This window comes from Ranitomeya variabilis, chromosome 4 (assembly GCF_051348905.1).
Source record: "Ranitomeya variabilis isolate aRanVar5 chromosome 4, aRanVar5.hap1, whole genome shotgun sequence".
Taxonomy (NCBI): Eukaryota; Metazoa; Chordata; class Amphibia; order Anura; family Dendrobatidae; genus Ranitomeya; species Ranitomeya variabilis.
The window spans coordinates 622,297,982-622,312,740 of NC_135235.1; the positions used below are offsets into that span (position 1 = coordinate 622,297,982).

Here is a 14,759-nt window from a genome sequence, read left to right on the forward strand (position 1 = left end):
TTTACGCCGGCGTGTTTGCAGACAAAAGCGCCGCGTTTTTTTGCGGTGTGTCTGAACGGCAAAGTGAATTTCTCATTCACTTTGCCGGCAGACGAAAATGACATTGCGCATTTTTGAAAAGCGCCCGCAAAATAGCGCTCAAAAATGCGCTATGTCTGAAAGGAGCCTTAGACAATTATATAGTAGATTATTCTAGAATATGTATAGTAGTATATAGCACAGGCCACGTAGTATATAGTACAGCCCACATAGTATATAGCAAAGCCCATGCAGTATATAACACAGCCCACGTAGTATATAACACAGCTACATAGTATATCGCCCAGCCACGCAGTATATTGCACAGCCACGTAGTATATAACACAGCCACGTAGTATATAACACAGCCCACGTAGTATATAACACAGCCACCTAGTATATTGCCCAGTCACTCAGTATATTGCACAGCCATGTAGTATATAGCACAGGCCACGTAGTATATAGCACAGAGACGTAGTATATAACACAGGCCACGCAGTATATAACACAGCCTACACAGTATATAGCAATGTGGGCACCATATCCCTGTTAAATAAAGAATTAAAATAAAAAATAGTTATATACTCACCTTCCGTCGGCCCCCAGATCCAGCCCAAGTGTTTAGTGATGCTCCTCGCGACGCTCCAGTCCCTAGAATGCATTGCGGCAATAACACGTGATGATGTAGCGGTCTCGCGAGACCGCTACGTCATCTCCGGTCATTGCCGCAATGCATTCTTGGGACCGGAGTGTCACGAGGAGCGGTAAAGGCGCCAGAAGGTGAGAATATAATTTTTTTTATTTTTGCTATTATTTTTAACATTATACTGTACGTTTTTACTATTGATGCTGCATAGGCAGCATCAATAGTGAAAAGTTGGTCACACAGGGTTATAGCAGCGTTAGCGGACTGTGTTACACCGCATTATGCCGCGGTGTAACGTAGTCCGTTTAACGGACTGCTAAAACCCTATGTGGCCGCTGACTGGAGGGGAGTATGGAGGGGGCACTGACTGGAGGGGAGTAGGGAGGGGCCAATTCGCGGCCGAACTGTGCCTGTCGCTGATTGGTCGCGGCCAGCAGTTCGTGACCAATCAGCGACCCGGGATTTCCGCGACAGATAGATGGAAGTACCCCTTAGGCAATTATATATATAGATATAGTATATTTACTATTAAATATCAAATTATCAAATTATGCACGTCCACATCATTTTGAGTGATTGCCATGAGTTGCCCAAGGTCACTGAAGTCATCTAGACATTTCTGTGTGTGGGCACTGCCCATCCACTCCCCAGGCATGCGCACTGACTCTGGGTGGACAGCTCCAGCTTCATATCAGATGTGTGCATGCTCTAGAGCGCAGAGTGGAGGGGACACAGTGGCGTGCAAAGCATGCGCAATCACACGCCATATAGCCTCTGACTCACAGCGGATTTGGAGTGTGCGCACATCTGACATTAAGCTGAGGCTGTACACCCAGAGTCAGTGCGCCTGCCTGGGGACCGGATGGACAGTGCGCGCACGCGGGATTTGCCAGGTGCTTGCCATGACGTCGGCAACTCACGGCAATCAATCGAAATGATGTGGATGTGCATAATTTGTAAAAATATAAATATAATTTGGCCTGCACTCTAAATTTAGATCGGGGTGCTGGTGAGACAGACCGTAAGGTCTAGTATCAGTATTATTGAAATCCACCGCACTCCCTGTGTGGGATATCTTAGAAACAAAAGGATTTTTTGAAACTTGCTAATTTATTCAAGTAAAAAACAGAAATCAATCAAATGTAACAGATCAAATAGTAGGCACTTGTTAAACAATCGTACAAGCGACTCAGTGATTTGACGTTTCGACCCTCCCGGGTCTTACTCTAAAGTCGCACTTAATCCAGGATTTATGAGTGGTTCTTATGGTAAAGAGGATGTTGTCCCTGTAGTGTCAAGGGGCAGGTACAGTCTTTTTGATACCAAGTATGGCCTAATAGTTGATTTTTCTCTGAGTATGACCTTGCTGAGGAATAGCAGCAGTGTATCAGTGTCTTGCTGCTGTTTGCATATGTGATTCAAATAGAAAGTTGGTATGTCACTGGAGACAACCTTTTTTGCAGGTGCCAATGTATCAGCCTTAAATTGCTGGTAAGTTGTATGTAGTTTAATGGATTTGTCAGTTCTGGATAAAGCCTTGTAGAGGGGTAACAGCGGCGCATCTGCGTCTTGCTGGTGGACATGTAGGCTTAATACCCTTAGTGGATGGGGGATAGCGCTCCTGCGTCCTGTGGACGCTGGTCTGGTCATATGGGCGTGGTGACAATGCTGTTTCTCCCCCAGATCCTGCTCATCATTCCGTTGGTGGCGTAGTGGTGTGCGCATGTCCAAAAGGCGAATCCACTGCCCAGGTGATGAAAAAGAGCGCGATCTGCGCTATTCTGCCGTTTACCGGTGGGCGCGGCCATCTTTCTGTGGCCGCGCGTGCGCAGATGGAGCGCTCTGCTGCCCGGGGCTTCAGGAAAATGGCCGCCACGATCTCCATCTGCGCACGCGCGGCATCCCGCGGCCATTTTCCTGAAGCCCCGGGCAGCAGAGCGCTCCATCTGCGCACGCGCGGCCACAGAAAGATGGCCGCACACCACTACGCCACCAACGGAATGATGAGCAGGATCTGGGGGAGAAACTGCGTTGTCACCACGCCCATATGACCAGACCAGCGTGAGTGACAGCCCAAAACGGCGACTTTACAAAGGTATTTCGGCAGCATAGGTGGGTAATAAAAGCACACAAAAGACACTACTGTAACGCCCAGCTCTGCCCCTATTTAACGCTATTTTTATCTCATCTTCAAAAAACGGGGTGACAGGTTCCCTTTAACACATAAATCATCTACTTGCTCTCGTTTTCATGAGTCTGATTAAAAATTGCTGTCTTTGTTGTAGAGAGTTTCAAATCGCCTACACTCTAGTTTCCCTGAAGCAAATCCCATGTGTTGGCGATGTGGAAACGAGGAAGGTGATCTGATAGATATTTTTTTGGTCATGAAAGCTCCTTACTCCTTTTTGGGTGAAGAATAGTTGCAACTAGTCTTGTACATCTCCATCATTGTGACATTCCCAAATAAAAACATATAGGCAGGCACTCTATATTAAGACATTTAATTGCGACTGCTCCAGCATGTATTCCTCTGTTGTGGAAAAAAGACTATTCCAACAGTTTCCCTCTGGTTTTCTAAAATGAATGAAGTGATGTTAATGGAGGAACTGAACTCTACTGTCAATAATTCCTAAGATCGTTTTTACAAAACCTAGTTTCATTGGCTGGAATTCAGATCCTCTGTGGAATACCGGGTCCTTATTAGGGAGAATTGAATTAGCAAGTACAGGTCATCATCATGCCTGCTCACCTCCTCTCACTCCAGCTCTTCTTCTGCCTTTTGCTTTTCTCTGCTTTCCTCTTTTGTTAACCTTATTATGGCTATGATCTCTTACTGTCTTGGACTATCCTGATGGTTTTACAGTTCAGACATTAATTCCTGTTCTTTATTATAGTTTTTATTAATGCTACAAAATTTATTTTATTTTTCTGTTGTTTTGCAATCTTGGCATATTCATTGCCTTGTGATTGTATTACTTCTGTCTTAAAATTCAATAGATAAAGATAAATTAAAAAAAATAATAATCACAACTTGTCTCTGAAAAGAACAAGCCCTCATACGATGAAGAAAAGAGGAATAGATCGCTATGAGCACAAAAATCTAAAAAACAACTGTATTCTTAAGAAGTTAAGGGGAACCTGGCAGCTTCCCTAAGACCCCCAAACCGCCACCATGCATTGATTACTATCTTAAAACCGTTCCGAACGAGCCCTTTTTATTTTCTTATTAATTACTGCATATGCTAAAACCTACTATAAAACAATACAATTTTTTTGTGCTACTTTGAGAAACTTGGATCGGGTTCATCCATTGAAGAGAACTGAAAATAGAATGATTACAGCTTTATACAAATGAGTGAAATGAGGAATGCCAGTATAAAGATATAAGGGTATGTGCACACATCAGGATTTCTTGCAGAATTTTTCCTGACAAAAAAACGGAAATTTCTGCCAGAAATCCGCTTGCGGTTTTTTTTGCGTTTTTTGACGTGTTTTTGACGCGTTTTTGATGCGTTTTTTGTGTGTTTTTTCCCAGATGCATAGATTTGCGGGAAAAACACAGAAAATCCGCAAAATTAATGAACATGCTCATTTTTTTTACCGCGATGCGTTTTTTTCGCGGAAAAAAACGCATCTATGTGCACAAAACATGCAGAATGCATTCTAAAGGATAGAATGCATAATGCATGCGTTTTTAATGAGTTTTTATAGCGTTTTTTAGCGCGAAAAAAAGCTAAAAAACCTGAACGTGTGCACATAGCCTGACAGTAGATTTTTTTACTTATCATCAGTATACTCATCTTGAAATTAAAAATCCTTTTCTCATATGATAAATATTTTTTTTTTAATAGTTTTTGAGCAATTCCTGTTACATATCTATGCAGACATTTTCTTACAGGATATTATTTATCTTTGGGAAACATACATTTTAGAGTTAACAATTAATCTTTCATTTTGTGTACTATTTTCTTTTTCCTGTTTTGTTTTTGGATTTTTTTTTCTTTTTTCCTCCCTCTCCTTTTTTTATTCTCTTTTCTCCTGTGTATACATAGTGTTAACAATTAATATTAATATTATTATTATTTATTTGTATAGCACCATTGATTCCATGGTGCTGTACATGAGAAGGGGTTACATACAAGTTACAGATATCACTTACAGTAAACAAACTAACAATGACAGACTGATACAGAGGGGCGAGGATCCTGCCCTTGCCGGCTTACATTCTACAGGATGGTGGGGAAGGAGACAGTAGGTTGAGGGTTGCAGGAGCTCCGGTGTTGGTGAGGCGGTAACTGCGGTAGTGATGAGGAGGCAGCGGGGTCAGTGCAGGCTGTAGGCTTTCCTGAAGAGGTGGGTTTTCAGGTTCCATCTGAAGGATCCGAATGTGGTTGATAGTCAGACGTGTTGGGGCAAAGATTTCCAGAGGATGGGGGATATTCGGGAGAAGTCTTGGAGGGGGTTGGGTGAGGAGCTGAAAAAGTGTGGAGGAGAGAAGGAGGTCTTGGGAGGACCGGAGATTACGTGAGGGAAGATATCGGGAGAATAGTTCAGAGATGTATGGAGGAGACAGGTTATGGACGGCCTTGTAGGTCAGTATTAGTAATTTGAACTGGATACGCTGAGGGAATGGGAGCCAGTGAAGAGATTTGCAGAGGAGGAAGTGGAGGAGTAGCAAGGAGAGAGATGAATTAGTCGGGCAGCAGAGTTAAGGATGGACTGGAGAGGTGCAAGGGTGTTAGCACGGAGGCCACAGAAAAGGAGTCACATCTGTGATTTGCCTATTCCACATCTACTTTCTACGCTATATATTTTCATAGCTCCTGCATGAAAAGCGTCGACTTTTGCGCTATCGTGTTTTTTAAACTTTACTTTTTCATGTTTTAATCTACAAATAAATGTGATGTTTTAATGAATTTTGTGATTGCTGGATTTTCCCCTTTTTTCCATGCTAAAAAACAATTTTATAACTGCAGTGGCAATATACTACTTGGTGGGGGACATTGTTTTCCCCGAACTAGTCATCCTACTAATCATGTGGGGGTGAGTAACATGATTTACAAAAGCAGCACCACCACTGGCTTTTTGTAAATCCCTATAGCTCTGACAATGCGCACTAAGTTGGATATACGCACCCTGGCTTCAATGCACGTGGCCAGGGAGGCAACGGTGACGCCGAACTCAGACTGCCGTTACCACCAACTCGTTGCAAATTTCTGCCTCCTGACAATGTGAAGTAAGTCAAGTTTTCCCCTCCTGCTTCTTCAGCGCACTGAGCATGCTCAGAGAGGCAGTGGTTACGCAGGACTTACCCAACCATTACTGCTAGCTCTGCAAATCTCATGGATGGTTGTGTCCTATGTCACAGCTACCTCCTTGGGCATGTGCAGTGTGCCAACGAAGCAGGGGTGTGTATACCGGACTCACTGAGCGTAGTCAATGAGGAAGAGATTTGCAAAGAACCGGTGGTGATGCAATTCTTGCATGCCACAATGTTCATGCACACAGGGTGTAATAGCATGATTAGTAGAAGGACAACAAAGAACAAAAAGACAGCGCCACGTGTGCTTGATAAAGGTCTGTTGACCGAAACGTCGATACAGGAGGCAGAATAAATGTAAGCTCCTATTTTTTCACCATCCATTGTGGCGCTGTCTTTTTGTTCTTTGTGGTCTTGATACTGGCCAGGATGGGCTCCCTGGTTTTGGATGTGCGCCCTTGTGTCCGCTGAGACCTTCAATTTATATATGAAAGGGTGCGGTTTTTACTTTCTTTTGTTTTGACTCTGATAGTAGAAGGACAAGTCTAGGGAAAACAAGACCCCCACTACTAGTAATCCACTAATTAGCATGTCACCACTACAGTTCTAAAATAGTTTTTTACATTTGAAAATATCAATAAGACAAAAAAAGAGCTTGTAAGAAAGGGAATAAAGATAAATACAGTACATGCTGTGGGTTTCGGGAATCTGGGAAACCTGTAAGATTTCCTTTTAGTAAGTGTTCTCTCTGGCTATGTGTTGGTGTTGACCCTTAGTAAATTAAAGACGTCATTTCATCTTGGCCTCATTCTTCCTTTCAATTTCTCTTGATTTTGATGTTGGATTGGATCCTAGTCACGTAACACTCTTCTACTCTTGGATTGGATCCCAGATTAGATATTAACCATTATTGTGTTGTTGTTTTTTTCATTTTTTCAGATATAAAGGTAAAAAAACAAAAGCATACAAACCCAAATCGAATATACAAGCAATTTGTAGTCTGACTTGTGGCCCCATAAGAAGGATAACTCCCTCTACATACAGTGGGGCAAAAAAGTATTTAGTCAGTCAGCAATAGTGCAAGTTCCACCACTTAAAAAGATGAGAGGCGTCTGTAATTTACATCATAGGTAGACCTCAAATATGGGAGACAAACTGAGAAAAAAAAATCCAGAAAATCACATTGTCTGTTTTTTTATCATTTTATTTGCATATTCTGGTGGAAAATAAGTATTTGGTCAGAAACAAAATTTCATCTCAATACTTTGTAATATATCCTTTGTTGGCAATGACAGAGGTCAAACGTTTTCTGTAAGTCTTCACAAGGTTGCCACACACTGTTGTTGGTATGTTGGCCCATTCCTCCATGCAGATCTCCTGTAGAGCAGTGATGTTTTTGGCTTTTCGCTTGGCAACACGGACTTTCAACTCCCTCCAAAGGTTTTCTATAGGGTTGAGATCTGGAGACTGGCTAGGCCACTCCAGGACCTTGAAATGCTTCTTACGAAGCCACTCCTTCGTTGCCCTGGCGGTGTGCTTTGGATCATTGTCATGTTGAAAGACCCAGCCACGTTTCATCTTCAATGCCCTTGCTGATGGAAGGAGGTTTGCACTCAAAATCTCACGATACATGGCCCCATTCATTCTTTCATGTACCCGGATCAGTCATCCTGGCCCCTTTGCAGAGAAACAGCCCCAAAGCATGATGTTTCCACCACCATGCTTTACAGTAGGTATGGTGTTTGATGGATGCAACTCAGTATTCTTTTTCCTCCAAACACGACAAGTTGTGTTTCTACCAAACAGTTCCAGTTTGGTTTCATCAGACCATAGGACATTCTCCCAAAACTCCTCTGGATCATCCAAATGCTCTCTAGCAAACTTCAGACGGGCCCGGACATGTACTGGCTTAAGTAGTGGGACACGTCTGGCACTGCAGGATCTAAGTCCATGGTGGCGTAGTGTGTTACTTATGGTAGGCCTTGTTACATTGGTCCCAGCTCTCTGCAGTTCATTCACTAGGTCCCCCCGCGTGGTTCTGGGATTTTTGCTCACCGTTCTTGTGATCATTCTGACCCCACGGGGTGGGATTTTGCGTGGAGCCCCAGATCGAGGGAGATTATCAGTGGTCTTGAATGTCTTCCATTTTCTAATTATTGCTCCCACTGTTGATTTCTTCACTCCAAGCTGGTTGGCTATTGCAGATTCAGTCTTCCCAGCCTGGTGCAGGGCTACAATTTTGTTTCTGGTGTCCTTTGACAGCTCTTTGGTCTTCACCATAGTGGAGTTTGGAGTCAGACTGTTTGAGGGTGTGCACAGGTGTCTTTTTATACTGATGATAACAAGTTTAAACAGGTGCCATTACTACAGGTAATGAGTGGAGGAAAGAGGAGACTCTTAAAGAAGAAGTTACATTCTACAATCTTGATTGTTTGTTTCTGACCAAATACTTATTTTCCACCAGAATATGCAAATAAAATGATAAAAAAACAGACAATGTGATTTTCTGCAATTTTTTTTCTCAGTTTGTCTCCCATAGTTGAGGTTTACCTATGATGTAAATTACAGACGCCTCTCATCTTTTTAAGTGGTGGAACTTGCACTATTGCTGACTGACTAAATACTTTTTTGCCCCACTGTACATGTCTGTAGTCTAATGCAACATTCTGGTCTGGGGTAGGTATAAATATAGGAGTTCAGTATAGGATTTGTATCCTTCTGTAATGTGGTCTAAGGTCTCTCTCACTTTAGGGGATCTAGTCACTAAGATTATCTAGGGGTTCTGATATGTATTTGTCTGGAGGATCTGGTCTAGGGTCATTATTTATTTTTTAGTCTGGTCTTCAATCTGTATTAGTTTAAGGAAGGTGGTGACTTGTGATAATTTATGGGATACGGTCTGGGGTCTGATAAGGGATCTAGTCTTTGGCCTGTATTTATTTTACAGTATGGTCCGGGGTCTGATTTAGTTTGTGGGGTCTGATGACTGGTCTGCATTAGTTTATGTGGTGTGGTGACCGTGATCATCTATTGGATCTGGTGTGGGGTTTGTGTTTGTCTAAGGGGTCTGATCTACGGTCTGCATTAATTTTAGGGTCGGTTTGGGGTCTGTATTAGTTCAGAGTATCTGGTGACTGCGATTATGGGATCTGGTCTGGGGTCTTTATTAGTTCAGACTATCTGGTGACTGTGATTATCTATTGCACCTGGTCTTGGGTTTGTATTAGTTTACAAGTCTGGGTTATAAATTTATTAGGGGTCTGCAGGAAACCTGCAACATCAAGCCTCATGTATTTGCATAGAAGAAAGTAAAGATATCTGTCTAATATGCATACTGTTCATTTTCTGTGCCGCTCTAGTTAGTCCAACCATAAAATCCACCCTTGTTGTCAAACCCACACATATTTAACGATATAGCAGTAACACAAACAGTTGTAGTAAAGCTGAAGTTGTTTTGCAAGTGATTGTGAAATTCCTCCTCCCTTAAGAATAGCCGTCTTTTTATATTTCTTGAGTCAATAGTGCAGTACATAGGAAAGATATATATCTTTGTACCGTGTTAGCCAGTAGATAGAAAAATATTTAGAACTTGCTGAAGAGCCCGGCATTGCCCGAGCATAGTAACTAACTTAGGTTAGTTATAACAAATTATAATAATTATCCTCAGGGCCGGACTGGGACTAAAATTCAGCCCTGGCATTTGAAGTTACACAGGCCCACTTGTCACATGGTGACTGTATAATATCTTTGTACACTTGTAGGCAGGGCCGGTTTTAGGCAAAGTGGGGCCCTAGGCAAAGTTTAAAATGGGTCCCCAAATGCTAACATATTGCACATCACACAGAAGCCTTTCTGTTGTATTTACGTGCGCTGAGTTCAGGCCGCTAAACGAGTTTGATCGACAATACTGAAGTTGTTCAACGCTTGTTTCCCGGCCTCTTTCCACCAGCTGAGGAATAATGATGAGACAGAACGATCACTAATAGATCACCATACAGTATCATGTTTTCAGCAGCACATCTACAGTTTACACTGGCAATGTGCTGCTGACAACAAGGCTTTTTGTTCCAGCAAAAACAATCCGAATATGCAGCATTTTACTTGTTTAGTAAAATACACCCCATAGTCCTCCATATATTATAATGTGCTCCATAGTCCTCCATATAGTATAATACACTCCCTATAGTCCTCCATATATTAAAATACACTGCTCAGTCCTCCACATAGTATAATACACTCCTCATAGTCCTCCATATAGCATAATACAATCCTCATAGTCCTCCATATAGCATAATACAATCCTCATAGTGCTCCATATAGTATAATGCACCGCCACAGTCATCCATGTAGTACAATTCACTTCCCATAGTATAATGCACCCCATAGTTCTTCATATAGTATAACGTATTCCCCATAGTCCTCGATACAGTATAATGCAGCCCACATATAGTATAATGCAGCCACCCCAGAGTATAATGCAGCCACCCCAGAGTATAATGCAGCCACCCCAGAGTATAATGCAGCCACCCCACAGAGTATAATGCAGCCACCCCAGAGTATAATGCAGCCACCCCAGAGTATAATGCAGCCACCCCACAGAGTATAATGCAGCCACCCCAGAGTATGTAACCCCCATAGAATATAATACAGCCCACCTCCCCATAATATATAATGTAGCCCCCCATAGAATATAATGCAGCCCCCCATAGTATATAACGCAGCCTCCCCCATAGAATATAATATACCCCCACAATAGTATATAACACAGCCACATAGTACATAACATGGCCTCCCCATAGAATATAATATACTCCCCATAGTATATAGCAAAGCCCGCATATTATATAGCACAAACCGCATAGTATACAGCACAGCCTGCATACTATAGCACAGCTCGCGTAGTAGATAACACAGCCCACACAGCAGTATTCAGCACAGACCACACAGTAGTATACAGCACAGACCACACAGTAGTATACAGCACAGCCCACGTAGAAGTATACAGCACAGTCCACACAGTAGTATACAGCACAGCCCACAGAGTAATATATACAGCACAGCCCACAAAGTAATATATACAGCACAGCCCACAAAGTAATATATACAGCACAGCCCACAGAGAACTATATACAGCACAGCCCACAGAGAACTATATACAGCACAGCCCACAGAGAACTATATAAAGCACAGCCCAGAGTACTATATACAGCACAGCCCAGGGTACTATATAAAGCACAGCCCAGAGAGTACTATATACAGCACAGAGAGTACTATATACAGCACAGCCCAGAGAGTACTATATACAGCACAGCCCACAGAGTACTATATACAGCACAGCCCACAGAGTACTATATACAGCACAGCCCACAGAGTACTATATACAGCACAGCCCACAGAGTACTATATACAGCACAGCCCACAGAGTACTATACACAGCACAGCCCACAGAGTACTATATACAGCACAGCCCACAGAGTACTATATACAGCACAGCCCACAGAGTACTATATACAGCACAGCCCACAGAGTACTATATACAGCACAGCCCACAGAGAACTATATACAGCACACAGTAGTATACAGCACAGAGCACAGCCCACAGAGAACTATATACAGCACAGAGCACAGCCCACAGAGAACTATATACAGCCCACAGTAGCATACAGCACAGAGCACAGCCCACAGATAACTATATACAGCCCACAGTAGTATACAGCACAGAGCACAGCCCACAGAGAACTATATACAACCCACAGCAGTATACAGCACAGAGCACAGCCCACAGAGAACTATATATAGCACAGAGCACACAGTAGTATACAGCACAGAGCACAGCCCACAGAGAGCTATATACAGCCCACAGCAGTATACAGCACAGAGCACAGCCCACAGAGAACTATATACAGCCCACAGTAGTATACAGCACAGAGCACAGCCCACAGAGAACTATATACAGCACAGAGCAGTATACAGCACAGAGCACAGCCCACAGAGAACTATATACAGCCCACAGCAGTATACAGCACAGAGCACAGCCCACAGAGAACTATATACAGCCCACAGCAGTATACAGCACAGAGCACAGCCCACAGAGAACTATATACAGCCCACAGCAGAATACAGCACAGAGCACAGCCCACAGAGTACTATATATAGCACACAGCCCACGGTAGTATACAGCACAGAGCACAGCCCACAGAGAACTATATACAGCCCACAGCAGTATACAGCACAGAGCACAGCCCACAGAGAACTATATACAGCCCACAGCAGTATACAGCACAGAGCACAGCCCACAGAGAACTATATACAGCCCACAGTAGTATACAGCACAGAGCACAGCCCACAGAGAGCTATATACAGCCCACAGCAGTATACAGCACAGAGCACAGCCCACAGAGAACTATATACAGCCCACAGCAGTATACAGCACAGAGCACAGCCCAGAGAACTATATACAGCCCACAGCAGTATACAGCACAGAGCACAGCCCACAGAGAACTATATACAGCCCACAGCAGTATACAGCACAGAGCACAGCCCACAGAGAACTATATACAGCCCACAGTAGTATACAGCACAGAGCACAGCCCACAGAGAGCTATATACAGCCCACAGCAGTATACAGCACAGAGCACAGCCCACAGAGAACTATATACAGCCCACAGCAGTATACAGCACAGAGCACAGCCCACAGAGAACTATATACAGCCCACAGTAGTATACAGCACAGAGCACAGCCCACAGAGAACTATATACAGCCCACAGTAGTATACAGCACAGAGCACAGCCCACAGAGAACTATATACAGCCCACAGCAGTATACAGCACAGAGCACAGCCCACAGAGAACTATATACAGCCCACAGCAGTATACAGCACAGAGCACAGCCCACAGAGAACTATATACAGCCCACAGCAGTATACAGCACAGAGCACAGCCCACAGAGAACTATATACAGCCCACAGTAGTATACAGCACAGAGCACAGCCCACAGAGAACTATATACAGCCCACAGCAGTATACAGCACAGAGCACAGCCCACAGAGAACTATATACAGCCCACAGTAGTATACAGCACAGAGCACAGCCCACAGAGAACTATATACAGCCCACAGCAGTATACAGCACAGAGCACAGCCCACAGAGAACTATATACAGCCCACAGCAGTATACAGCACAGAGCACAGCCCACAGAGAACTATATACAGCCCACAGCAGTATACAGCACAGAGCACAGCCCACAGAGAACTATATACAGCCCACAGCAGTATACAGCACAGAGCACAGCCCACAGAGAACTATATACAGCCCACAGCAGTATACAGCACAGAGCACAGCCCACAGAGAACTATATACAGCCCACAGTAGTATACAGCACAGAGCACAGCCCACAGAGAACTATATACAGCCCACAGTAGTATACAGCACAGAGCACAGCCCACAGAGAACTATATACAGCCCACAGCAGTATACAGCACAGAGCACAGCCCACAGAGAACTATATACAGCCCACAGTAGTATACAGCACAGAGCACAGCCCACAGAGAGCTATATACAGCCCACAGCAGTATACAGCACAGAGCACAGCCCACAGAGAACTATATACAGCCCACAGCAGTATACAGCACAGAGCACAGCCCACAGAGAACTATATATAGCACAGAGCACACAGTAGTATACAGCACAGAGCACAGCCCACAGAGAGCTATATACAGCCCACAGCAGTATACAGCACAGAGCACAGCCCACAGAGAACTATATACAGCCCACAGCAGTATACAGCACAGAGCACAGCCCACAGAGAACTATATATAGCACAGAGCACACAGTAGTATACAGCACAGAGCACAGCCCACAGAGAGCTATATACAGCCCACAGCAGTATACAGCACAGAGCACAGCCTACAGATAACTATATATAGCACATAGCACACAGTAGTATACAGCACAGAGCACAGCCCACAGAGAGCTATATACAGCCCACAGCAGTATACAGCACAGAGCACAGCCCACAGAGAACTATATACAGCCCACAGCAGTATACAGCACAGAGCACAGCCCACAGAGAACTATATACAGCCCACAGCAGTATACAGCACAGAGCACAGCCCACAGAGAACTATATACAGCCCACAGCAGTATACAGCACAGAGCACAGCCCACAGAGAACTATATACAGCCCACAGTAGTATACAGCACAGAGCACAGCCCAGAGAACTATATACAGCCCACAGTAGTATACAGCACAGAGCACAGCCCACAGAGAACTATATACAGCCCACAGCAGTATACAGCACAGAGCACAGCCCACAGAGAACTATATACAGCCCACATCTCTTCTCTTCCTCCCCTCACCTCCTCCGAGAATGGCCCCACAGTCCAGAAAAAAAAAAAAACTCTCCTCACCTCTCCTCATGCCCAGCGTTGCTTCCTGGTTCCTGCTCCTGTCTCAGCAGCTGCAGTCTGCCCGGGACACAGCAGGTACGTGATGATATGACATCATCGCGCACCCGCAGTGTCAGAGGCAGAGCGGGGAATGATGGGAGAGGAGCGTCTGTAGACGCTCTCTCCTCCATCATTGCATTCAACTGTACCGGCGTCTATACGCCGGTATAGTTGAATGCGACGGCGGGGGCGGCGGATTGAGCGGCCCACCACTGGCACCGGCCCTTCTGGCATTTGCCAGAAGTGCCCTATGGCCAGTCCGGCCCTGATTATCCTCCATCCCATAGTCCTGTGCCCATATACCCATAATACATATCCTCCATCCCATAGTCCTGTGCCTATATACCCATCATACATATCCTCCTTCCCATAGTCCCGTGTCCATAT

General features: G+C 44.3%; 1 protein-coding gene across 1 annotated transcript in view; it reads right to left on the reverse strand.

The window, feature by feature from the left end:
* Positions 1–14,759, reverse strand: part of LOC143766102 (coilin-like) — a 946,917-nt gene that overhangs the window by 566,054 nt on the left and 366,104 nt on the right. The window lies entirely within an intron of this gene.